The sequence below is a fragment of the Protopterus annectens genome, chromosome 16.part0 (genome assembly GCF_019279795.1).
Source record: "Protopterus annectens isolate FY-2018-M chromosome 16.part0, PAN1.0, whole genome shotgun sequence".
Classification (NCBI taxonomy): domain Eukaryota; kingdom Metazoa; phylum Chordata; order Ceratodontiformes; family Protopteridae; genus Protopterus; species Protopterus annectens.
In genome coordinates, this window is record NC_056750.1 from 807,635,384 (window position 1) to 807,661,120 (window position 25,737).

At 43.0% G+C, this 25,737-nt stretch overlaps 1 long non-coding RNA gene across 1 annotated transcript in view; it reads right to left on the reverse strand.

The window, feature by feature from the left end:
* Positions 1 to 1,178: 1,178 nt before the first annotated feature.
* Positions 1,179 to 25,737, reverse strand: part of LOC122791094 — a 712,541-nt gene continuing 687,982 nt past the window's right edge. Inside the window, exon 3 of the long non-coding RNA XR_006363071.1 lies at positions 1,179 to 1,249. This is a non-coding gene — a long non-coding RNA (uncharacterized LOC122791094). The remainder of the gene's footprint in view (positions 1,250 to 25,737) is intronic.

Sequence of the window (25,737 nt, forward strand, 5' to 3'; positions counted from 1 at the left end):
TGAGGTAACAGTACATAGGATCTTACATTTCCACATCACCAGATTGTCACTAGGTGAAATTAAAGTACGGATGAAGTTATGGATGGATTTTAACTGTTTGCTCTCTATATATGTATCTTATTGTTTAGTTTTGGCTCAGTACTGTGGGTTTTACCTGCATTTCAAGTTTGATTATGTCTACATTATCAAGACTAATGAAATCAGAATGATTGAAAAATAAATAAATAACAGTTGGCATGGCCCAAAAAGCTGAAAACAAATGGTATAGCTAGAATGGCTGAGCTGAATTTTGTGACTAAAGCCTTTTTGGTCAGTCCAGCTAGTCTAACTTTTACCATTTTTTTCTCAACTGTATTTTTCTCATACTTTTCAGAAAAAAATGTATTTGTGAACCTTCAATACCTCTAAGAGCTGTCCTTTTTCTAATAGTCTAGTTTCCTGTCATATCTTCAGCTACTTGAGGATATAATTCTGATTAATAGTCTTACAAGTCTGAAGGAAAACAATGACTGGGAACAATATACTACAAGTTGTCTGATGACGCTCTAGTCATTGTTTTTTGGGAAGCAAAAAGATTAAGACAGCACTAATAAGAAGAGCTAATGCAAGCACTGTCGCTGCAGCCATCATCAGACAGCAGTAGTACCGCTGATTTCTGGGAAACCAGCTACTCCATGCTTGTTGAACCCTTGGCATACCTCTGGTATGCACGTCTGTGGGCTGACCCACATCTATACTCCGGCTGACTGTCTCAAGGCAGAAATTGGGCAGCATGGAATTTTGAGGTCTGGAAGGAGTCCGATGAATGAAAAGCTTTCCTTTGTCACGGTTAAAGCGTATACTATACAGTTTTTTCATTCCTTCTGGCAAATAAGACAGAATTGTCAGGTCATTTCCCAGTTTTGGTGGGCCAGCCTCTGGAAGTGGAGTCTGATCCCGACAAAATGGACAGAGGATATTTTTGGGCAAGTCTGATTTCATATTCATCCTTGTCAGGCACTCCAAGCAGAATGTGTGATGACATTGCAACATCTTTGGCATCTTATAAACATTATTGTATTGGCTAAAGCAGATGGCACATTCTAGTTCCGGCTTTTCTTCTTCTTCTTCATAGAATGCATTTGGCGGGATTTCTGTCTCTTCTGAGGGCTTCATAGCAGGTGGAACATTCTCCTGTTGTGAAGCCATCCGTGATTTAGGGCTTTGAATTTATAAGAATAGTGCCCAGCAGTGACATCTAAAGCAGAACCTACGAAAGGAAAGGAAAGAAAAGATACACAAAATTACCACAAGATTATACAAATGTCAGATGCTAAAGCAGATAGCTGTTGCAACAGCATTTTTAGAACACCCCAGCTCCTTGGTAGCTCTGTGGATAGGGTAAGGATGTAATGCTTACAATACGATTAAATGACTGCAGTCCTTAATATTATGTATTCTAGGCAGTTATAAAACATTTCCTGCTCTGACTCATTATGTTCATGTTTCCCATTCACTATTATCAGCTGTGTCATATCTGCCATGCAGTACAAACATTGTCCCTCCATCTTAAAGGGGCTGTCTTGTTACCATAGTGCACACATAACGTCAGCTAGATAATTTAGATAGTAATCTGAGGAGATCACAGCACATAGCTGAAATGGTGAGGTAGAAAATTTGTGGGCTGCCAGTAGTAACAATAGGACATGGTTAAATGTTTTCATGATTGTTCTGAGATTGACAACTCCTTGAGTGGCAAGTATTTTCTAAGTAAACATCCATTTGGATGAAATATAATGCCTTATTTAAATATTATCCGATAAGCTTCTAACTCAAGTTCTACATGTCACCATGTCATATTCAATTGGCTAATGTGCTTTTCTTGGGAAAGCTTGTTATGTGGATCGCTCAGGTCTCTGTTTGTGAGGGTTCACCAGTGACCAGAAAATTCCTCCATAATAACCAGTAAGGCTAATGATGTTTCAGTGAGGTAGCCTGAGGTTTTGTATTTGACTAACTCTTTTGACTTCATGTACTAGTTACCTCTCATTAAAATTGTGCTTGAATTTGTAATCTGTCACCATAACAACTTTACATAATTTAATGCTCAGAAAGTAAAACAATATCCAATTTCTATGGTAAAAAAATATTTGACGTTGGAATAAAGTGTGAATAAGCAGTATAACACAAGGTTTGTAAATAAATAATAACAGTTAGAACCTGCATACACATAACTTTTTAAAACACCATGCAAGAAAAACATTCAGCCTATTATGATATGGGCATCCATGTGAAGATAACTAGAAAAAGCAAAACCTCTAAAGTTATCAAACTAGCAGGAAACTCAGCCTCTAATTTTATAAAAAGGAATAAAGAATAAGGAATGATTTAATTAAAGATACTTTGCACATCTAAACAGTTTTTCATTAACACTATATGATATTGGAACACAGGGCCTGTCAACTTACACCTTGTGCCCTGGTTTCCTGAGAGTCTGCCAGGTATTTCACACCAATCACAATCATTTCTCTTAACTGTTATGGTTTAGATGACTTAGGCACAGCACCATGTTTTTGTCCTCAGATTTAACATAGCTCTACCTACATTTACTGATTTTTTTTTTCTTTAAGTTAGACCTATTTAAGGGTACATACATTACTAAATTAATAGACTACAGAACAATTCTATATCATTAACTATAGGTGTGACATTATATTATATATTAATATATTATTATATTATATTAATATATTATTATGATATATATATATATATATATATATATATATATATATATATATATATCTATAGACATTTTTTCTTGAAAATAATAAAGTGTTCCTCTTTTGGGTCCTCTGCTATGACATTAAAGGTCAATTTTATGATTTTTAATGCTAGGAGGTCAGGAGGTGCGATGTCCACTGTAAATAAGCTCTGTGGTGTTTAGGTGGTACTCTGCCCTGCCTAATATCTCCAGTAGGAGGAAATGATCATCTAATATGATCTCATTAGTACAAAAAAAAAAATCAAGATTTGTTGCCTCATTTTTTCTTATTCGATCATCCTCCTACCTTTTGTACTGATATTATTCCTTATTACCCCATTTTCAGACTTCAGTGTAGTCCATTGCATTATTAGTAACTTTGCTGCTGCGGCTTGCTCCCTGCTTTGGCTCTGTTTCCTAAGCAGAATTTAAAGCTCTCCCTGGAACATTCAGTCTTCAGTTGTAATAAATCTATAACTAACATAGAAAGTGCTTTTTTTTAATACATCCTTTAGTACTGGTGTTATAGCTGTTTTAAAGTTTTAGAAATTGAAGCCTTGCTGCACTAAAATGTTATTCATTGAGCTGAGCTTCATTTATCTGCAATAAAAAACAGCATTGGTTTAACATACAGCACTCTGGCAGTATAGCACAGAAGCCTATCAGCTGCTTACTAACTTCATCTTATAGTTTTGTTTTATTTTTATTTTGAATTTGTTTTTCTGGGGTAGAACACTGATCCCACTGGACCTATTTCAGTATCATCCCTTGGTAAACACAATAAATTCTACACATTTTATACAGAGTAAATCACAAAATGCAATAAATACATATATATAAATTATCAATTACCTACAAAATGAATATCACAAGCTGGCTTGAGGGTATAAAGGCAATAGATAGATTAGATTATATTCAGAGTGACGACATATTTATCTATCTATCGATATATATATATATATATATATATATATATATATATATACACACACACACACACACACACACACACACACACACACACACACACACACACACACACACACACACACACACACACTATATACAAAGTGGATATCAGTTAACAGGCTTAAATAATCACACTGAAAACAGAAGGTTAGGAAGAGGTTAAGTTATATGACCAGAGACTTACATTTTCCTAGGGTCTTGAAATGTGTTTTTATTTCTGATCAGAAAATGGGGTAAAAGGAATGATCTTTAAGAAAAGAAGAGAGAGATTCCCACAGTTCAGAGCAAGGCCTGAGAAAACATGGTCTGTGCAGTGAAGCCTATCTTGGGGGGTTAGAAGGAGAGGAAATAAGAAGTTATGTACCTACCATAACGTTCCATGTTAGTTGTCTTCTTCTCGCCTTCTTTCTTGCTGGATGGGTTGGACGCGGCCAATACTAAAGCTCGAGAGCTAATTCCACAGGCTCGAGGCTCCCCTATACCCACAACGCTAGGCGGTAACTACTCAGATCTCGTTTGATAGCTAAACCAAGCAGTTCTGATCTCCACAGCATGGAGAAAAAAGAACCCACCTCTATATAAACCTGAATGTAAGCTACCACAAACATAAAAGGGAGAATAGAGGTGGTAGAACATGTGGGAAGGAAAACTCCAAAGGAAGATCCCAAAATTTCCTATCGGTCTGTCCAGGCTAGGGGGAAGGAGGGTGGGACGCAAGAAAGAAGGCGAGAAGAAGACAACTAACATGGAACGTTATGGTAGGTACATAACTTCTTAATGTTAAGTTGTCAATCTCGCATTCATTCTTGCTGGATGGGACCGCATCCCTAGCACCTTATTCCGGGTGGCCTATCGGAACAGACTCTTGAGAACAGTGGAACCAAAGTTGGCATGGTTTCTGGAGGCCATATCCAATTTGTAATGTAAAATGAAGGTATGAGGAGAAGCCCAAGTGGCTGCTGCACAAATGGAATCTATTGGCAGCCTGTCCTGAAAAGCTACAGATGTAGCTAATGCCCTAGTTGAATGAGCTCTAGGTCTTGAAGGCAGTTTTTGATGTCTGATTTCATAGATGAAGGTAATTATAGAGGTAAGCCATCTTGAAAGGGACACTTTAGTAACTGGAAGGCCCAATTTCCCTTCCGCATAAGACAGGAAAAGCTGATCAGATTTCCTGAACTGTTTAGTCCTGTCTAAATAATATCTAAGTTGGCGATGAACATCTAGAAAATGTAACTTTTGTTCCGACCTGTTGGAATAGTCAGGGAAGAAGACAGGGAGATCAATCGTTTGGTTCAGGTTTGTCTCAGAGGAAACCTTAGGTAAGAAGGATGGATTAGTCCGGAGGGACACCCTATCTTTGTGGAAAACTAAGTAAGGAGGATGACTGCACAGAGCATGAAGTTCAGATACCCTTCTAGCTGAAGTTATGGCTACTAGAAAAAGTGTTTTCCATGAGAGCAACTTAAGAGGGCATGAAGCCGCTGGTTCGAAGGGGGGGAGAATCAAGGATGCCAGAACCAAATTCAAGTCCCATTGAGGTGGGGGATCTTTGATTGGGGGCTTGAGCAGAAAAACACCTCTTAAAAAGGCTTTGCAGAGCTTATGGGACATGATACTGGAGTCTGAGACACCTACATGAAAATTAGATATAGCAGCTAGTTGTACTCGAATGGTAGATGAAGAAGAGCCTAAATGACAGAGCTCTGCCAGAAAGTCTAGGATAGACTGGATAGGTGCAGTGAAGGGGTCTATATTTTTTGACGCTGCCCAGAAGGAAAAACGCTTCCACTTACTATTATAAATCTTCCTGGTAGAAGATTTGTGAGAGGCTATCAGGATGTTTCGGACCAAATGAGAGATTAAGGGAAGCCTGGCTAGGGTAGGAATTGGAGAAACCACGCTGTGAGGTTGAGAGAATGAAGGGAGTGGTGCAGCTGGCCCGACTGGTGGGTCAACAGATCTGGCACCGGGTCCAGATGCCAAGGCTGCTCCAACAGGTAATGATGGAGGAATGGAAACCATATCTGTCGAGGCCAGTAAGGGGCAATGAGGATCATTGTAACTCTCTAGGCGATATCTTTCTGAATTAATTGAGATATCAGTGGAAAAGGGGGAAAAGCATACAGAAGTCCCCGGGGCCAATCGTGGACTAGAGCGTCTCTGGTGGGATGGCCTGGTAACGGGAAGAGAGTGAAGAAGTTGTGACACTTGCTGTTTTGGGGAGTAGCAAAAAGATCGCAGCAAGGCTGGCCCCATCTTTGGAAGACTTCTTCCAGCACTGATTTCTTTAGAGACCACTCGTGGGGCATGAGAATGGCCCTGCTCAACTTGTCCGCAATCACGTTGGACTTCCCGGGAATGTGCGTTGCTATCAGAAAACGCTGAGAAGAAATCGCCCACTGCCAAAGTCTGAGTGCCTCCCGACATAAGGGGTAGGATCTGGTTCCGCCCTGTTTGTTAATGTACCACACTGCGGACATGTTGTCCATCTGAATTGCAATAGTCCCTGTGGGAAGAGAGTCCTGAAGAGCTTGCAACGCTAAAAGCACTGCTCTCATCTCTAAGACATTTATGTGCAAGTGGCAATCGAAAGGTTGCCACGTGCCCTGGACTTTCCTGCCCTGATAATGCCCCCCCCCCACCCGATCAGGGAGGCATCCGTTGTCACCGTGGCGACTGGGGGGGGGAATGAAAGGTCTGCCCTGGAGAACTTGAGGTGATGTGATCCACCAAGACAGGTGATTCTTGCATGATTGAGTTATTAATATGATGTGAGACATCGGGAGCTGTTGGAAGGACCATTGAGTAAACAGCATCCATTGGAGGATCCTCATGTGGAAACAAGCTAAGGGGAGAAGGGTGATAGTAGCTGCCATGAGTCCTAATACCTTCAAGACTACCCTGGTTTTGACCTTGTTGCATTGTAATAGAAGGTAAACTTGTTTGCGGATATCTAACACTCTTTGCTCTGTAAGTCTGGTGGAAAGATTGTGTGTGTCTAAGGTGGCGCCTATAAAGGTAATAGACTGACAAGGTGACAAGGCAGATTTTTCGAAATTTATTGAAATGCCTAGAGCTTGGCAAGTTTGGATGGTGAAGTCTCTGGATAGAAGCAGTTGATGTCTGGTGGTGGAAGTAAGGAGCCAGTCATCTAAATATGGAAACACCTGGAATCCTTGACGTCTCAAGTGAGCCACGACCACTGCCATGCATTTGGGAAACACTCGGGGGGCTGTAGTGAGACCAAAGGGCAGGGCTCTGAACTGGTAGTGACTGGCTCCCAGCCTGAAGCGGAGAAACCTCCTGGAGCGTCTGTGCATTTTGATATGGTAGTATGCATCCTGAAGGTCTATCGAGCACATCCAATTGTCCTGACCCAAGAAGGGTAGAATGGACTGTAGCGTGACCATCCAGAATTTTGTTTTTTTGATATAATTGTTTAACTTGCTGAGATCCAGTATAGGTCTCCAGTCCCCTGTTTTTGGTACCAAAAGAATTTGGAGTAGATTCGGATCCTTGCTGGTCTGCTGGGACTGATTGGATAGCTCTTTTTGATAGCAGCTTTGATATTTCTAGTGCTGCTTGTTCCCTTAGACTGGGTGGAATGTCTGGAAGGAGTTCTTTGGGTTGGGATGGGATGTGAGTAAAGGGAATTTTGTAATCCTCGGATATGATTGACTGTACCCATTTGTCTTGGGTGAGGGAAAGCCAGGCTTTTGGGTACAGTGATAATCCTCCCCCGACTGCCTCCGAAGGTGGACAGCCGGGCAGCTCCTCAGGGATGCTGAAAGGGTTTATCAGAGAAAGATTCTCTGCTACCCTGGTTTTGCGGACCTCCTCTGCCTCTAGGGCGGCGTCTATTGTTATTCCACCCTCTGCCTCTAGAGGGGAATCGACCTTGTGCGTCAGATAAGACTCCCTGAGGTTTGCGGAACCACATTTTCCCTCCCCTCTGACCTTTTGGATAAGGTCTAGAAGGGGTACAAAAACAGACTCCCACGGCAGAGAGAGTCTTACCTTCCACCTCGCACCTAGTCAATGTATCCTTCACCTGAGGACCAAACAATGTTGAGCCATCAAAGGGGGAATTGGTGAAGGACGCCTTGAAAGGGTCCGCAAAATTGCAAAGCTGCATCCAGGCGTGACGTCGTAAAGCTACACCTGTGCCTGCGGCCATACTCGCCCCATCAGCAGCATATGAGATAAGCCACATGGAGGAGTTAACAATCAAATTCAGGGTTGCCAACTGGGAGTTCATTTTGTCTTGGAACCCCTCAGCTGTTGGATCCTGTATAGCCTCACCCATATCTTTGAGCAAATCTCTCTGGAGACGGGTGAAGTGACACAAGTAGTTCAGCAACCGCATTGAAAAGGTCGCTGATGAAAACATCCGCTTACCGTACCTGTCCATGGTCCTAGACTCCTTATTAGGAGGATGGACAGGTACTGAAGGATCGGCTAACTCCTTCTTAGTGGCTGCGGCCACCACCATGGCATCAACAGAGACACCTTTAGATAGAAACTCTTTCTCCTTAGGGGCAGTAATAAATTTTGACGGCCTCCTTGGGGTAGGCTCCACTGAATCAGGGGCCGTCCAAGCCTTCCTTGCCACCACTTCCATAAGGGGGCCAAAGGGAGGGGACACCCAGGAGGTGGAAGGGCGAGAGCCGAATGCCTCAAGGTAAACTGACTCGTCCTCTGAAGGGTTAAGGGTGGGCCAGTTCCCCCTCTGTTTCAGGATTTCAAGGATGTCAGCAAAGGAGACATACTCAGAGGGGGAGTGAGGGGAACCTTCAGATTCCTCCAAGTCAGTATCAGAGGTGATAGACTCAGAGGAGTCAATGTGCTTCCTCTTGCACTGTCTCTTCCGAGGGGGTTCTCCTGCCGGATCAGGAGAGGCCTTGGAAGAGGAGGAAATTCCAAATGGGGAAACCTGAGGAGCTGGCTCTCTGCGGTCTGATACAAGGGGATGGGTAGAAATCACCGCAGGCACTGAAGAGGGAGGAGCTGACGGAGCTGACTGTGGGGTAGACACTGGGTCTAGCACGCTCCGCATGACCTCGAAGGTGCCCCTATCAGGCAAGGCCGGAGGTCCCTGCTCCGAGGAGACAAGAACCCCCCCGGCACCGACAGGGACGGCTCCGAGGCCGATGTCGGAGCCGAACTCACCAGCGCCGATGCTCCGAGAGGGAGAATGGGGTCGGACAAGAGTCCGATGCCACTCGCCCCCTAGGAGCCAACAAGGGAAGCTCGGTGCCGAGATCCCTCCAATGAGGAAATTGGAGCAGACGACGGAGCCGAAAGGGAAGGTATCGGCTCCAAAGCACCGACAGCCACGGCTCCGATGAGCCCCAGCTCCGAACTCAAAGGAGTCGGAGGAGGAATAAAATCAGGGATGGAAATAGCCGCTGACTGTTGAGTAGGGCTATGCAGCATTTGGGCCAGTGCCTCGGACTTGAGAAGTCTACTCACCACCCTTTGTAAATCATGGTCGGACAGCCTGAAGGACTGAGAGGAATGAGACCTATGGCTCCGTTCCGATAAAAGAGGAGATCCCAGAGCCGAATGGATGGAGCCGATGGAAGGGGACCTAGACCTCTTCTTTGAAGGTGGCTCCGATAAGCCTATCGGAGCCAACTGAGTCTTGTCAACCTCGGCTCCAGCCAGAGCCGAGGTGATGGTATGAGATTTGGAAACATCGGCTCCAGCCGGAGCCAATGTCGAAGCCGTTTTAACGCTTCCAGGGGATGGCTCTGAAACTGGAGCCAACGGTCTGGAAGTCTTACAAGGCTTCCCCGACGCAGACTAGGTCGGGGGGCCTTCAGGCTTTAACAAGCCAAGTAGAATCAACTTATTTTTGCATTCCTGCAGGACTCTAGGGCTGAATGCATGGCACACAGCACATGAGTCCTGCAGGTGCAAAGGTCTCAGGCAATACATACAAGAAGTGTGACCATCTGTCAGAGACATTTTCTGACAGCACGAATCACACTTCTTGAAGCCTGAGACCTTGGAGTCTTTAGACATCCTAAAATCTGAGTGAGGAAAAACACAAACACAACACACAGACACACCCTTAACCAAAATAAAAATCCAGTCACACTGAAGGACTAGGGGAAGGAGAGGGAGAGGGCCAAAGGCCTAAAAGTTAAAAAGGGAATTCTAACACAAGAGGGGACCTGATTTAAACTAATGGAATACTTTAAATAAAAACTATACTAAATGGAAAAAATAGGGGTTGAAATTGAAGTTTCTGAACAAGAAAACTTACTAACCCTACCAGAGCCGGTAGAAGAAGCTAAGCGGCAAACGAGATCTGAGTAGTTACCGCCTAGCATTGTGGGATATAGGGGAGCTTCGAGCCAGTGGAATTAGCTCTCAAGCTTTAGTATTGGCCGAGTCGGCTCCGAACCCATCCAGCAAGAATGAAGGCGAGATTGACAACTTAACATTAAGTGGTTAAGATGTCTAAGGTTGTATGTTGGTGTGCCTCTGAATAGTTCTGGGTTTTATTCCCTCAGCTTCAATTTTAACACTGTGGAACTCAGAGCATATCAAATTCCTATCAAAAAATCGAATGTAACAGCATTTCGGCTGCTCTGACACTTTTTTGTTTCATGTTACTGTTTTGCCATTAGTTATACACATTTTATTTCCTGACTTGTATTTTGAAAATCTGTAGGCCTGACAGTTTGACTAATTAGTTACAGTTTGTACTGCAGTAACTTAATCTGTTTTGCTACCTTCTCTTATTCTGACTGCAACATTTGGTTTGCTTTGAGCCAGCTGAGCTCCCATGTATCATCTTAACTTGAAAATATCATCTTGATTTGGTCTGTTCATCTCAGCTTTTTTCAAAATGTTTTATTGGAGATTTTAATTAAACAAATAATAGACTTTTAACATTTTGAGCAAATACTAAAAAATAAGCATAACAAATTAAAATTACTGTTAACTATTAAATGAACAAGTTAAATAAAACAAAGAAAAATGAACTCAGCAACGTATTAAAGGTCCAAATTTAATCAGCAAAACTTTCAGGTTAACAAACCCTTCCTCAGTGTATGTAAACAATGTTCAATACACTTCATTAAAAACACAACCTCATAAAAATACAACCAATCAAATACAACATTCAATTAAACACTTAAAGAGATCTATTTCAAGCAATATTGCTTATGTTTAAGGATTGGTTTGAGACTCACGGTTAAGTTAATCCCTGGTGGGTGATCAGCTCATAAGCGTATAATCCATTCATATTCTTTAGTTTCAAGTTTATTATTAATATCACCCCACCTCATATTTCTATATACCATATCAATCACCCTAAACTCAAAAACATGTACTGAACCATTTTCAATTATATGTTTAGATAGTGCATTTGATAGTTAGATAGTTAAATAAAATTCAACTAAATCACTAATCTAACTATATATACTATACTTGAGGTGTGTCAGTTGCTGTTTATATTATTCTAGAATAATATTATTATTAATACATTTCAATGAAGATCACAATGGACTGGTTATACTATATTTTTCCATCAATAAAAAGGGGCTGAACCGAAATATGTAGTTTACATCTTTGTGTTGGCTCCAGTTTGGTGGTGTCATTTGGCATTCATAAATAATAGTGAATGTATTTATAAAGGATGAAATAATTGTCTTCTAATTTCTGATGATTAGTTTCCTTTCAGTAGCTAAAAGACATAAAAGAAGAGGATCTTTATTTTGTTTTGATACAAGGAGGATTTAATTTGAAACATTAAATAAGATTAACTGTTTGGTCAATTGGAAATTATGTGACAACAATGTTTTGACAAATATATGACACTCAGGGCTGGTGTTAGCATTTTGGGGGCCCTCAGTAAATGTCAAGTTGAGAGCCTCCTAGACACTTCCAGTCTAAATATCAAACATCATTGCCACCCCTCCTAAGAAAACTTTTTGTTCATGCTTCAAAGTTTTAGGCGTAGTATGCACAGACTGACCTGTAACTACAATGTGGTTACATTAGAAGAGACCTGTGTACCACATTATGTTGGCCAAGATCGCAAAGCAACATTCACATTTACTGAAATTTAGTTGCAACTATGATACATTACAACAACTATATATACAGGTCCAAACTTTTTTTAAAGCAAGAAACATCTTTATTAAATTATCACTTATGACATAAGCAGTCATACAGTTACATAAATGAAACCAAACCATAGCATTTTACATCACAAACCATACTGACATAATCCTATTTGCAAACATTATATATCACTTAGAATCTACCCAATCATTACCATTCAAACACTGCATAGCTCATTCAAGTCCTACCTTCTTTTAAACCTAATTCCTCCCCTGTATGTATTGCTCGCCCAGTTCCCATTTTTCCTAAGTAATTTGCTTCCACCCTTTTTTAAAGATCCCAGTTCCAGTTGTTCTCTCTCTCTGTTACTATATTCACTAATTCTAGTGCAGTTAGTTTAGACACTGATTTACATTTTCTAGTAATTGCTTTTTGGGAACCACCATAATTAGACTCAGCAAGGCCTTACTATGTCTAGACAATTCAGATTCTGTATCATCCATCCTCAACCTTTTTTCCCATTTTGGACATGGGGTCAGGGTGTCACTTTAACAGTGACAATCATCTCAAGTCAAGATTTATACAGCCTCTATCATAGCTCAGAAAAATCATTACCCTAGTTACATCAATTTGCTCACCCAGTATAACTGACAGAGTAGTCTGCATAAATCTGCCAACTCATTACACTCCTAGAAAATATGGTCCTGTTACTTCTTTCTTCCCCCATTACATCTCCGACATTTGCTGTCTACCTGAGGAAAAATTCTGTGGAGTCTACTTGGGATATGAAAATATCTATGTAAACATTTCCAAGCAAAAATGGAAGAAACATCTTCCATTTTTGCTCCATCTCCTAGACCTGGCTCTGCTAGCACAACAAATCTCACTCGGCAGCAGCAATTTATTAATAGTAAGGCTTCTCCTCTAGAAAAACAAAAGCATTCTTAGCTCTAAACCTATAGATGGCCCACAACTTACCCAGGTTTACTGGTATTTTTTCTTTCTCCTTACTTCACGGCTGAAACCATGAGTCTGCCTCAACCCGCTCCATTTGCCCTCACTCTGCTCTTCTACCCTACCCCCATTCCCACACACCCACTTTCCTTACATTTATATCTAACCAAACCACAGCCCTTCTCCCCTCAGCCTATCCACACCCATATTTTCAATTATCAACCCTACCTCATCAAGCCCATCCTCTCCACTATATATTCCAGTCACTACTCTCTAACTCACTCTACCCCTCCCCTCTCCTACATTTCGCTCTACTACCTCACCTGTCGACCCACCATGCATCTCTACTACTCCTTGTTAACCAATACTCTCCTTCTCCATTTTCTTTAACTTACCTATAGCTCCATCTCCACCCACTCATACAAAATCAGACACTTCCACTCTCCAACACTTCTACTGTCCACCCATTACTCTCAATACCACACTTATACTGACATCAGCCCACAACGTTTTAACAACTCAACCTCTCTTTTACATTTCAAACATATATACACCTACTATCCTAATTCCTCAGCTTTCAGCTATCAAAAACTGATTGACAAACTTGGACCTCTTCTACTACACTATGTAACACAAATTAAACTCCAAGCTGACATCCATCCCAACCCAGGTCCCAATATTAAGTTCTCACCCTGCCTACAATCTTCCCCACCTACCACCCCAACAAATTCTATTCAGTCCACTACACATTCCCATCCCTACCCCCTTCTAAAAACCTCCAATACTGATCTGCTCTTAACTAATTTCAATCTCTGTAGCATCGTAAGAAAAGCCAGTGAATTCCATGCTGCCATAGCCACCTATTCACTGGACACAGCTGTGATAACTGAAACCTGGTTAAAGCCCCACATTAAAGACAAAGACATTATCACAACTGGCTATAACATCATTAGATTATAGAAAAAAGGTGGTGAAGTCACCATTATGTTTAAGGACACCCTCAAAGTTGAACAACTAAACTGTGCTCCTCCTGACTTACCTAACTCTGAAATCCTAACTACTCACCTTGAAATCAACCCAGTCTACTTTCTTGGGCATCTACCAATTTTAACCAAGAAAAGAGAAGTTATGTACTCACGATAACATTCCATGTTTCTTGTCCATGATCTCGCCTTCCTTCCTGCTGTTTGGGTTTGGAGCCGATCCTCGGCTCCGACTCGGCTGTATACTATAGCTCGAGAGCTTTTACTGGCTCGAGGCAAGCAGTAAAAGGATCCCAGCATGCCTAGCGGTAGTTACCCAGATCTCGTTTGTGATAATTCAACACTAGTCCATATAAAGAGACGAGATATACTCTACTTGACATAACCAATGACACCTATATATAAAGATGGGATCCCTCCACAATAGTAATAGTAATAGACTAAGACTAACTATAAGGTATGGTATAAAGGAAGCCCAGCCAGTATAGCCAATAAAACAAGGAATTCCTCTCGATCCTCCAGGAAGGGGGAAGGAGGGAGGGATGCAAAATGGAAGGCGAAATCAAGGACAACAAACATGGAATGTTATGGTGAGTACATAACTTCTTTATGTTATGTTGTCCATATCTCACCTTCATTCTTGCTGCTTGGGACAGTGTCCCCAGCAACTGATTCTTGGGTGGCTCACTGGAAAAAACTCTTCAGGACAGTGGAACCAAAGGATGCCCTGTTCCGGGAGGCCACATCTAATTTGTAATGAGTGATAAAGGTATGAGGATTAGCCCATGTATCTGCTGCACAGATCAAATCCAAAGGCAATCTGGCTTGAAAGGCAATAGAGGTAGAAAAGGTCCTTGTTGAGTGCACTTTAATTTTTGCTGGAAGTTTTTGTTTATGCAACTCGTAGACATGTTTTATGGTGTCTGAAAGCCACTTTGATAAAGTCACCTTCGAGATCGCACAACCTCTTTTATTTTCCGCAAAGGATATGAACAATTGATCAGATTTTCTAAATTCCTTGGTCCTGTGTAAATAGAAATGCAACTGTCTATGAGCATCCAATTGATGAAGCTTATACTCTGCCTTGTTGCCATGACTGGGGAAGAACACAGGAAGCTCTATGGATTGATTCAGATTGTAGTCAGAGCATACCTTGGGTAAGAAAGAGGGGTTGGTTCTGAGAGAAACACGATCTTTATGTAAAATCAAGTTCATAGGTTCATAGGTTCATTTGGGTGATCTGGCTAGACATATCTTACATCCTACATTTCATAGAAGCCTCTAGTTTCCTACCCTTTTAGTGCTGAACCGAGTTTGGATTATTTTGCTGTCCACATCAGTCCTCTGTGATGGTGAGGTATTTGAGAGGTATAGAATGAATCTATATCTCATGTTGACAGATTCTCTGTTGCAGGGTCCAGCTTGAGAGGTGCCTCACATTAAGAGGGATTTTCATATAATTTATCTTTGAGTCTTCAAATGTATGAATTTTTCCTCCAGCACCTCCTCCTTAAGCAATTTCCTTGGGGCTTAAGCGGTTTTCAGTCGGTGGCTCTGACAGATTTAGAGACCTGAGGTTTTGTGGTGGTATGTTTTGGTTTGATGGGTTTGACATATGTAGAAGGTATGACTACCTACTGCTGATGGGGTAACCCTTGTCTGGATTGGTGAGACTGTTGAGTCGGGCAGACAGACTTTGAGATTTCTAGATCTGTGGATGGGGCTAAGGAAGGCCTCGGCTTAGGTCTGAGGCACTTGATGATCCAATGTAAAATGTAGTGCAACTTCACCAACTGGGGGTCTGATTAGAACCTGGTACCTCCCTTGTGTGAGATGTTCCAGAGCACTGAGTTTAGAGATGAAGGTATGGTGTCTAGAAGGGTCTTCCTAATATTGTTTGGGTATGGTGATCTATATCTTGCCAGCTATGTATCCCCTGGGTTCCCTCTTAGGCTTTAGGACTATTACTGTGTACCAAGAGTTGATTCCTGGTTTGCATAGCAGAACCTTTGCAAAGTTTTTGGTCATTAAGACTAGGCCATGTGCATGCTTGTGACCCGCTTTTTTGTGTCACCTTCTGTCCCTCACTGAGACTGTCAGTGTTACCACCACCTGCCAGTTTGTACGCTCACCCAGTTTCTGTCTGACCAGTTGGCTGTAAGCTCTTGTCCTTGGCCAGAAGTCAGTGTGCGCTTTGGACTGAATTCTAGGCGTCAGATCTACTGCCCCTGATGCCTGACAGTATGGGAGTGTTTAATTAAGCTTGCTTCTAGTCTCACATGTCCAAAAGTCACTCTGACCCTGTGGGCAGGTATTGTGGCCTTTTTGTTTACATCAAAAGTTGAAAGTTCCTCTGCATGATTTTATGTGAGTTTTGTGTGATACCCGAAAGAAGGTCCAGGTAGGCTCTATGGAAAGCCATGTCGTTGTAATTTCCCTGTTTCGCCAATCCAACCAAGCTTAAAAGCTTGTGATCTGGTTTTGACAAAGCCAAACTGGGTTTGGGTATGTGGTTTAATGGGGTGCCAATTTCCAGGGCACACAGCCGTTAAGGTCATCACTTTAATGGGATTATGTGCCGAGGGCACACCATGAGGCACCGTGAGTCTGGTGTGGGCACACAGCCGGGCCAACCCCAGGGTACGTCCTCGAGGTGGTTTTTGAGAGAGGACAGCACAGTCGCTCAAGATAACTCTTATTTCTCATTGGGTAGGGGGGAGATAAAGGGGGGACACCAGAGGGTCCCATGTTTGCTCTGTTTTTTGCCCTGGGATCCTCTCCTTTTCCACATCAGGGTTGGATGATTGGGGTGTGTTGGTAATCTCTGAGCATATCTCCTTTTCCTGAGGATTTTCTTGGGCTTACATTCGAACCTGTCAGATAGCCTCTACTTTGCTTCTTTTTGATTTTATGCCTTTAGCTCTTTTTTGTTGTTATCTAGTATGTCCTTTTTTTTTTTGTTTTCTTTCAACTTTATCTCTTTACGCTTTTATGGTTGTCTCCTTTGGTTTTTTGCCCATTTTTGTAAAGTTTGTCGGCCTTTTATATTCTTGGCTTTTACAGCTTTGGTTTCTCCAAATGTTGCCTGATGATGTTCTGAAGAGTCTTTGTAAAGTTTAGTTTGCCTGATTCACCACAGAGTTCTTGATTTTGCTGTTCTATCTTGAGTTGAAGTGGACCACCAGAGTCTTTGTTGAGGCTGGGATGATGAAGTTTAGAAGTGTGAAGTTTTTTTAGAAGTTCTGGGGGCGGTGTGAGGCCTTTCCGGTGCTAGCGGACAGAGCCTGCAGGTGCGTGAGGGGTATACATGTAGTCTATTCATGTGGGTTTGTAATTTGGCAGCTCTCAGGGAGTATGTTTATGACTCTTGATCTTAGGAAGTGAGTCTGTCCATGGTGATGTTTTCACTTATGTATTCGACACTTTTAGGGTATAGGACTCGTGTTGGCTTGTGTGTGATGGTTCTGGATTAGTAGGGGCAGTCCATGGTGTTGAGTCCAGTAGTCACCTAGTATGATGGTGTTCCTAGATCACATTTTCCCCTCCAGTGTGTGTTGACTCAGGAGTTATGATGAGCCTGAGTCTGGTCTTATATTAGAACAGCTGAATAAAAAGTTTAGGACTTATGGTGTATGGTCAGTCTACATTATGGTAGACATCCTTTCCTAGTAGACCAATCTTGAGGTGTGGTTTACTTTCCCTCGTTCGTTGTCAGCAAATCTCTTGGTATTGTCCTTATTTTCTCCTTGAACTGCATGATGATGGTTTGGGTGCATCAGGCGCAGTGAATGGCTAGGTTGGAGGTGGTGCGGTTTGATGATCTTACATACCTCCTCTCAGGTATGTGTCCGGCCTTAATGAACTTTTGCATTGTGAGGTATTACCTGATAGCATTTGCCTGAGTTTTCTTCTGAGGTAACCAGGTTTAGGTGGCAAGCCTTGAAGGCCTTGATCCATACTTTAAGTCACCTGTGGAGTAGGGTTGCTGTACAACTTTTGAGAAGGCAGGGGTGACAGTGGGCTCTGCGCGCCTGTTCCAGTCTAGGTGGTAGGTTTCAATCATTGAATTTTGCCAATTAGGACAAGGTGGTTCCTTTGAATTGTTGCCATGATCATAAAATTGTAAAAGTGGGTCATTTTGCCCTCACAAGGTATCCGAATCTCCAAGGTCATCAGAATATTCTCAGGGTCATACATCTGGCTTATGTGAAGGAAGTTTGGTGCTCTGTAGTCACTGATCATCTTGACTAAGGATTGAAAGCAGTCGCTTACACCAGCGCGGGACTGCTGAAGGTCGTATGCTGTACCTGCTTTGGCCACAAGGTCAGAGAGCTCGCTGGGGGTTAGCTTTACTCAGTTATGACTGTCTGAGCCTCAACGCTCAGTCCAGCTCACAAGACGGGAGTGTGTGTCTAGTGTGCCACTTGGCAGTAAGTGGAGTGCTGTGTTTGCTCTTGGATTGTGGCGCTGTGACTAGTGTCTCTACTGTTGTGTGGCTATGGTGTATGTGGTGCTTGACACTTCTGTGTGTGTAGTTGTTTGGGTTGGTGTGACTAGTGTCTGTGGCTGTTTTTTTGATTTTTCAGCTCTGGAGTCAGTTTTGTGATGCTGGTGTAGTGTGTACTTTTTTGTGGTGTTGTGTATTACCTGAGGTAGCTGTTTGGTCTGCTGTTCTGCTCTTCTCCTTGGTAGCCTTCATGGTCTGTCCCGAGTGAGAGCTCTCTCTCAGCCATGATTTGTAGTTGTAGAGGATGTATTTATGTTCTGTGTTGTGTGGGAGAGTTGTGTCTCCTTGTGTCAAGTCTGAGTGTGATTATCTTTTCCCAGCTTCCAGGTTCACCAGCTGAGCAGGAGAGGAAGTTCGTGGAGTATTTGTGTTGTTAGACAAGGAAAGACTAAAAAAAAAAAAATAAAGATTGTCTGAAGGTGGATGTGACAACAGAAATGGCCTTTTTTGGGGTGTAGACATATAAAACAAGGTGCTGTATCCAGGTGATAGGTACTGTAGGAGCAAGTGGTTGCTGGGGGGAATATAGAAGTAGAGGGCAGTAAGACCCTGATAGATAATTTACACTTATTATACAGAGAGGAAACACAGTTTATTAGTCAACAAGGAACATTTGAAGAGAAAAGAAAATAGAGGAGTAATTTTAGGTGATGAATAGTTTGAGAAGTAGTTTAAACCCGCTGCGAATAGCGCTAAAGCGCCGCCCAGTAGCTTAAGGGCTGGAAATACCAGGGCAGCCCAAAAGGGGCCAAACAACAAAAAATGCACCAATAAACCCAATTTCTAAGTTTAAAACCCACTCCTCTCACTCAACAGGCAGCTCAGTACTCCCACTCTCACCTGGCTGCAAAAACCAAGAAAATTCTGAAAAAAAGGAAAAAAGACCAAACACCAGGGATCAAGACAAAGCCCAGGGCAAAATCTGGTCTCTGGAACAAAACATTAGGAAATGAAGTATTTAAATTTTTTTTTTTTTTTTTCAAGATTTTTTAGAAAGAAAACAAGACAAATAAAATGCTATAATTTTAACTGCTATATATCAACAGCTAGGTACCTGAGTGTATTAGAAACTTTACAAACTAAGCAAAAATTTTCAAGAGCAGTGCAGTAAACAGTTTGAGCTTATAAATACAGTAAAAACAGTGCAAACTTTGATAAAACAAGCAAAAACAGTAAGGAGGACGAATAGATAAGGCCTGTAATTCTGAGACCTTTCTAGCTGTGGTAATTACAACCTAGAAAAGGGTCTTCTAGGTCAGAAATATGAGTGGACAAGAAGCAGATGGTTCGAAGAGAGGAAGAATCAGTGTGTCTAAAACTAAATTTAGATTCCAGGGGGAAGAGGTTCTCTTATCGGAGGTCTTAATAGGGTAGTACCTCTTAGGAAAGCCTTGCCTAATCTATGGGACATGATATTGGAACCCATTTCTCCCAGATGGAAATTTGAAATGGCAGCTAACTGGACTTGGATAGTAGCTGCAGCTGCTCCTTGGTCAAATGTTTCAGTGAGAAATTCAAGAATCTTTGAAATGGGAGCAGTAAAAGGAGCAACCTGATTTTTGTCCACCCAACAACAGAACCTCTTCCATTTACTAGCATAAAGTCTCGTAGCAGTGGGCTTATGGGAGGAAATCAAAATGTGCTGAATTGGCCGGGAAACATCGGGAAGCCTGGCTAAGACCGGAAGTGGAGAAACCAAGCTGTGAGCTTGAGAGTTTGAATGGAAGGATGGAGAGCCCCCGACTGATGTCTCAAAAGATCTGGCACTGGGTCCAGGATCCAAGTTTCCTCTTGCAGGTGAGGCCAAAGGAATGGGAATCATATTTGACGAGGCCAGTAAGGAGCAATGAGGATTAACTTGCAACCTAACGACTGTGCTTTCTGAAGAACCTTAGGGATCAGGGGAAAAGGTGGAAAAGCGTAAAGCAGTCCCAGGGGTGAATCGTGAACAAGTGCGTCTCTGGTTGACTGTCCCGGTGGTGGGACGAGGGCAAAGTAGTTGCTGCATTTGTTGTTGAGGGGGGTGGCAAACAGATCGCAGCATGGCTGGCACCATTTTCGAAAAATCAAGTCCGCAACTTCCTGCTTCAGGGACCACTCGTGGGACATCAGGATAGCTCAGCTGAGCTTGTCCGCTATCATGTTGGATTTCCCCTGGATGTACATTGCAACCAGAAAGCGTTGGGAAGACATCGCCCATTGCCAAATTCATACAGCTGTTTGCTGATGTACCATACTACTGACATATTGTCCGTTTGAATTGCTATAGTTCCTATAGGTAGAGAGTCCTGAAGTGCTTGCAAACCCAGGAGCACTGCTCTCATCTTCAGGAAATTAATGTGCAAGTGGTACTCTTGTTCCTGCCAAGTCCCTTGAACAGTATGTCCCAGATAATGCCCCCCACCCTATCTGAGAAGCATCTGTGGTTACTGTGGCTACAGGTTGTTGGGGGGGTAGAAATGGCCTGCCTATTGTCACCATAGGGGAGTGAAGCCACCACTCCAGATTTCTTTTGCAGGATTCCGTGATCAGAATCTGATGTAACATGGTAAGTCCTGGAATGACCATTGTGCAAACAGAAGCCTCTATAGAACCCAGGACCTTGAGGACAAATCTTGCTTGAATCCTCTTTTGTGTGAACAGTATGACAACTTGGCGAGGGATCGTTAATACTCCTTCTTGAGGCAGCTTTGCTATAAATCCCCTTGTGTCTAAATATGCCCCTATAAAGGTAATATATTGACAAGGCAACAAGGCAGATTTTTCGTAGTGTATGGTGATCCCAAGTTGAGAACAAGATCGGATTGTGTATTCCTTGCCCTGATTAGTTGATGCTCGGTGGTGGCAATAAGGAGCCAGTCGTCTAGATATGGAAACACCCACAATCCTTGATGCCTCAGGTGAGCTGCAACTACTGCCATGCATTTGGTGAACACCATGGGGGCTGTGGTAAGATCAAAGGGCAGAGCTCTGAACTGAAAGTGACTGGCTCCCAGCCAGAAGCGTAGATATCTCCTTGACCGTCTGTCCATTTTTATATGGTAGTAGAGCACATCCAATTGTCCTGTCCCAGGAAGGGGAGAATGGACTGCAGTGTTACCATCCAGAACTTTGTTTTCTTGACTGACTTGTTCAGCCTGCTGAGATCCAAAATGGGTTGCCAGTCCCCCGTTTTCTTTGGAACTAAAAAGAACCTTGAGTAAGTTCTGGATCCGATTTGGTCTGCGGGGAATTCCTGGATGACTCCTTTTCTTAGGAACCTTTGAACCTCTAGGACTGGGTGGAACATCTGGTATAGAGTACTGTCTTTCTGATAGGGGAAGTAGTGAGAAAGGGATATTGCAACCTCCGGATATTATGGATAGTACCCATGTATCTTCTGTGATTGTCTGCCAGGCTTTTGGGTGCAAGGATACTCTCCCCCCAACTGTCTCAGGAGTCAGGCAGTTAGGCCTCCCTTCAGAAGCATTGGAAGGGCCTACCAGAGAAGGTATCTCTGTCACGCTGTTTCGGCAGACCCCCCCTGCCATGAGGTCGGCGTCTTCCATTGTTATTTCCCCCTCTGCCCCTGGGAGAAAATTCTCCGTGTGTGTCAGGCGAAGCTCCCTGGGATTTCCAGAACATTTTCCCGCTCTTCTGGCCTTTAGGATAGGGTCTAGATAGAGCAGAAAAATGTACTCCCATGGCAGAGAGTTTTACCATCCTGTTCACATCTGGTAAGAGTCTCTTTTACCTGAGGCCTGAACAGGGACGAGCCGTCAAAGGGGGCATTGGTAAAGAAGACTTGAAGGCCTCCGCAAAATGACAAAGGCGCTTCCAGGAGTATCTGCATAAGGCTACGCCTGTGCCTGCAACCCTGCTTGCCCCATCGGCTGCATAAGAAATGAGCCGCATGGAGGAGTTAACCACTGAAGTCAAGGTCGTGAGCTGAGAAGCTGCTTTGCTGAGGCACCTGCAGCTGTAAGATCCTAAAAGGTATCTCCTAACTCCTTGAGGAGATCCCTTTGAAGCCTTGTAAAGTTGGACAAATAGTTCAACGACCTGAGTGTAAAGGTCGCTGAAAAAAACATACGCTTCCCATATCTGTCCGTATATGAGAAGCTTTATTCGGCGGATGGACAGATGAAGAAGTTTCCGATAATTCCTTCTTGGTGGCTACTGCCACCACCATAGCAGCAACGGGAACATCTTTAGATAAGAAAAGCCTGTCTTCAGGGGCTGCAATGAATTTATTGGGCCTCCACGGAACTGATTCCATTGTGTCTGGAGAGCTCCAAACCTTCCGACTCACTACATGCAATAGTGGATCGAAAGGAGAAGATACCCAAGAGGTGGAAGGTCGGGAACCAAATGCATCCAGGTACATTGACTCATCTGCAGTCATCCCTCTGTCTAAGGATTTTTAAGATGTCTAAAAAAGAGACATCTTCAGAGGGGTACCTTGTGGACCCTTCTGAGTCATCCAAGTATGTCTGATGTCAAGGACTTAGTGGAGTCCACATGCTTCCTCTTGCAAGTCCTCTTCTGAGGGACCTCCTCTGAGAGATGTTCAGGGGAGGTTTTGGCGAGGTGGGATCACCCAATGGGGCTTCCTGGAGCATGGGTTCCCTGTGCTTGGGGCGGAGGGGAGGGTCAGAGGCGGACACTGGCACCAAGGGCAAAGGAGCCAATGGAGCCGAGGGTGGAGCAGTCTCAGCAGAGAGCACACTCCTCATCACCTCGAAGGCATCATGGTCCTGACCCGAAAGAATCTCCAGCTCGAAGAAGCAGGAGACTTCCTCCAAACTGCGGGTGATGGTTCCAAGGCCAATGTAGGAGCTGAGCTGACCTGCGCTGAAGCTCCGAGAGGAAGAGTAGGGTCGCACAAGGGTCTGATGCCGCTCCCCCCCTTGTAGCCAACGAGAGAGTGTCGGCCCCCAGATCCCTTGATAGAAGGGGGTATCGAGGAGATCAGAGTGATAGTTGGAACCGAAAGACTAGAGGAGGTTACTGGAACTGACAGTTCCACCACTACAACTTCCATACACTCCGGCTCCGAACTCAGAGGAGTCAGAGGAGGAATCGAGACAGGTGTTGTTTGGGCTGTCAGCACCATTTCCATCTGGGATGGGTCCAAAAGTATTTTCTGGCTAACGCTGGTGTCCTAAGAAGCCTCTTTACCACCCTCTCCACATCATCATCCGAGAGGCTCCTTGATGAGTGAGAGGAATGGGTTGAAGACCGGTGACTGACCGCCACAGATTGTAATAATGGAGACTGTGGAGCAGACAACACTGGTTCCAAGGCAGGAGACCTGGACTTATGGGACCTTACTGGCTTCGAAAACACAGATGGAGACGTAGGTGAAGATGTCTTGTTGGAACTGAAAGTTGGGTCCGACTTAGCTTGAGGTTTATCCTTGTCCTTAGATGGGTCCGAACTCGGAGCTAAAGAGGATGAAGGCTTGACTTTATCCAGTTTTTTAGCTGGCTGAGTCCCCTCCATGGCAGCATCAAAGGGGCTCTTGAGCAAACCTCTCAAGATTAGTTTGTTTCTTTTCTCCTGTAGGACTCGTGAACTAAAGGCATGGCAGACAGGCCACGAGTCCTGCAGGTGAAGAGGGCCCAAACAATATACACAACTCGTGTGCCCGTTCGTAAGGGACATCTTTTGGCAACATGAGTCTCATTTTTTGAAACCCGAAGGTTTAGAATCCTTGACAGTACACTTGGACATGATCGAAAAACAGCACTATGTCTAAGGCTATGACTGCTAATAATAAGACTATGAAGTACTCTGTATTGCTAGATAAAGAGAAAAAAACTATGGCAATAACAAACAATACCCTAATTTTTTTTTTCTTAACAGACAGGGAAAAAGAGAAGGGGGGGAGAGCCTCTAAGTTAAACGGCAAACTCCTTAAAAGCTAAAGGAAAGGCAAAAAGGGGAAGAAAGAACCCTCTAATTTAAACAAGTTTGAAAGAGGGGTAAAGGCTAGAGAGAAAATATTATTAATTTGCACAAAAACAAGTCACTCAGATGGGATAGGGATATATATAAATGCTAAGACAACTACAGTTAACAAGTTAGCTAAGCTAAACTAGAAAATTTTGCTCAAAAATATAAGAAGAGAAAAAAATACTTAGCCTGAGCCAGTATCCGCAATCTCGAAGCTGCAAGCAGCAAACGAGATCTGGGTAACTACCGCTAGGCATGCTGGGATAGGGGCTAGACTCAAGCCAGCAAAAGCTCTTGAGCTATAGTATACGGCTGGGCTCCGAACCCAAACAGCGAGAATGAAGGTGAGATATGGACAGCATAACATCTACAGTTATTGGTGATTTCAACCCTGATTGGCAATCCTGCTCATCCATTAACCCCTCCAACTTCCTAAACCTTTTCAACTTCACCCAAACCATAACATGTCCAACTTGCACATACAAACATTCCAAAAAGCAGTCAACATTAGACTGGATATTGACTAACAAACCCACCTAAGTTACCAAGCTGGTTGCCTTCCAGACTCTGTCAGCAACCACACTCCACACTTTCTATACAGAAAACGTGTGCATACTCAAAACAACATCACTTACAAATACATCTGTAGCAAGAAAAACTTCTCCCCCCTCTACTTTTAACTTACTATTCCAACAATGTGACTGGATGCCACTTAAAAACCTCCATCTAGATCTCGCTGTTCAGTATTTCAACAATACCTTCCTTAAAACACTTAATAACCTTGCTCCCACTAAGAAAGTACACTCAAAACCCAAGCACCTACCTTGACTAACCAATGACACCAAAATGCCACTTAAAAACCTCCATCTAGATCTGGCTGTACAGTACTTCAACAATACCTTCCTTAAAACAGTTAATAACCTCACTCCCACTAGGACAGTACACTCAAAAGCCAAGCACGTACCTTGGCTAACCAATGACACCAAACTGCTACTTAAACGCAGAGCTAGAGCCTGGTCAGCTTACCATACCACCAAAGATAAAGTAAACCTCTTAACATATCGAGAACTGTGGAATCTAGCTAAGAAACCAATAAAAAAACACAAGCAAACTTACTTCCAAACCTGTCAACAGAAACACCTAAACAACCCCCAAAAATTATGGTAAAGCACTAACTATCACCTCCCTGCTAGGTTACCAGCCTAATCAACCAGTTACTCTTCCCACTTCTACTCCAGATAATCCCAACACCTTCACTTTTACTTCCATTCAAACTAGTTACATAAAAACTCTCCTAACCAAGCTAAAACACTGCTGTCTTGCAGGTGACCAACTAACTAATGAATTTCTAAAAACTGCCGCCTCTTTTATTGCCTACCCTATATCTATCCTGACTAACTGTTCTATTGCAGAACAATACAGTGCACTTCTCTGGAAAATACCACACATCATCCCCCTCTACAAAGGCGGGTCCTCAAAAGAATTAACTAACTTCTGTGCCATAGCCATCCTTTCCTCCCTTTCAAAAATCTTAGAAAAATGAATCCACAATCAACTACTTA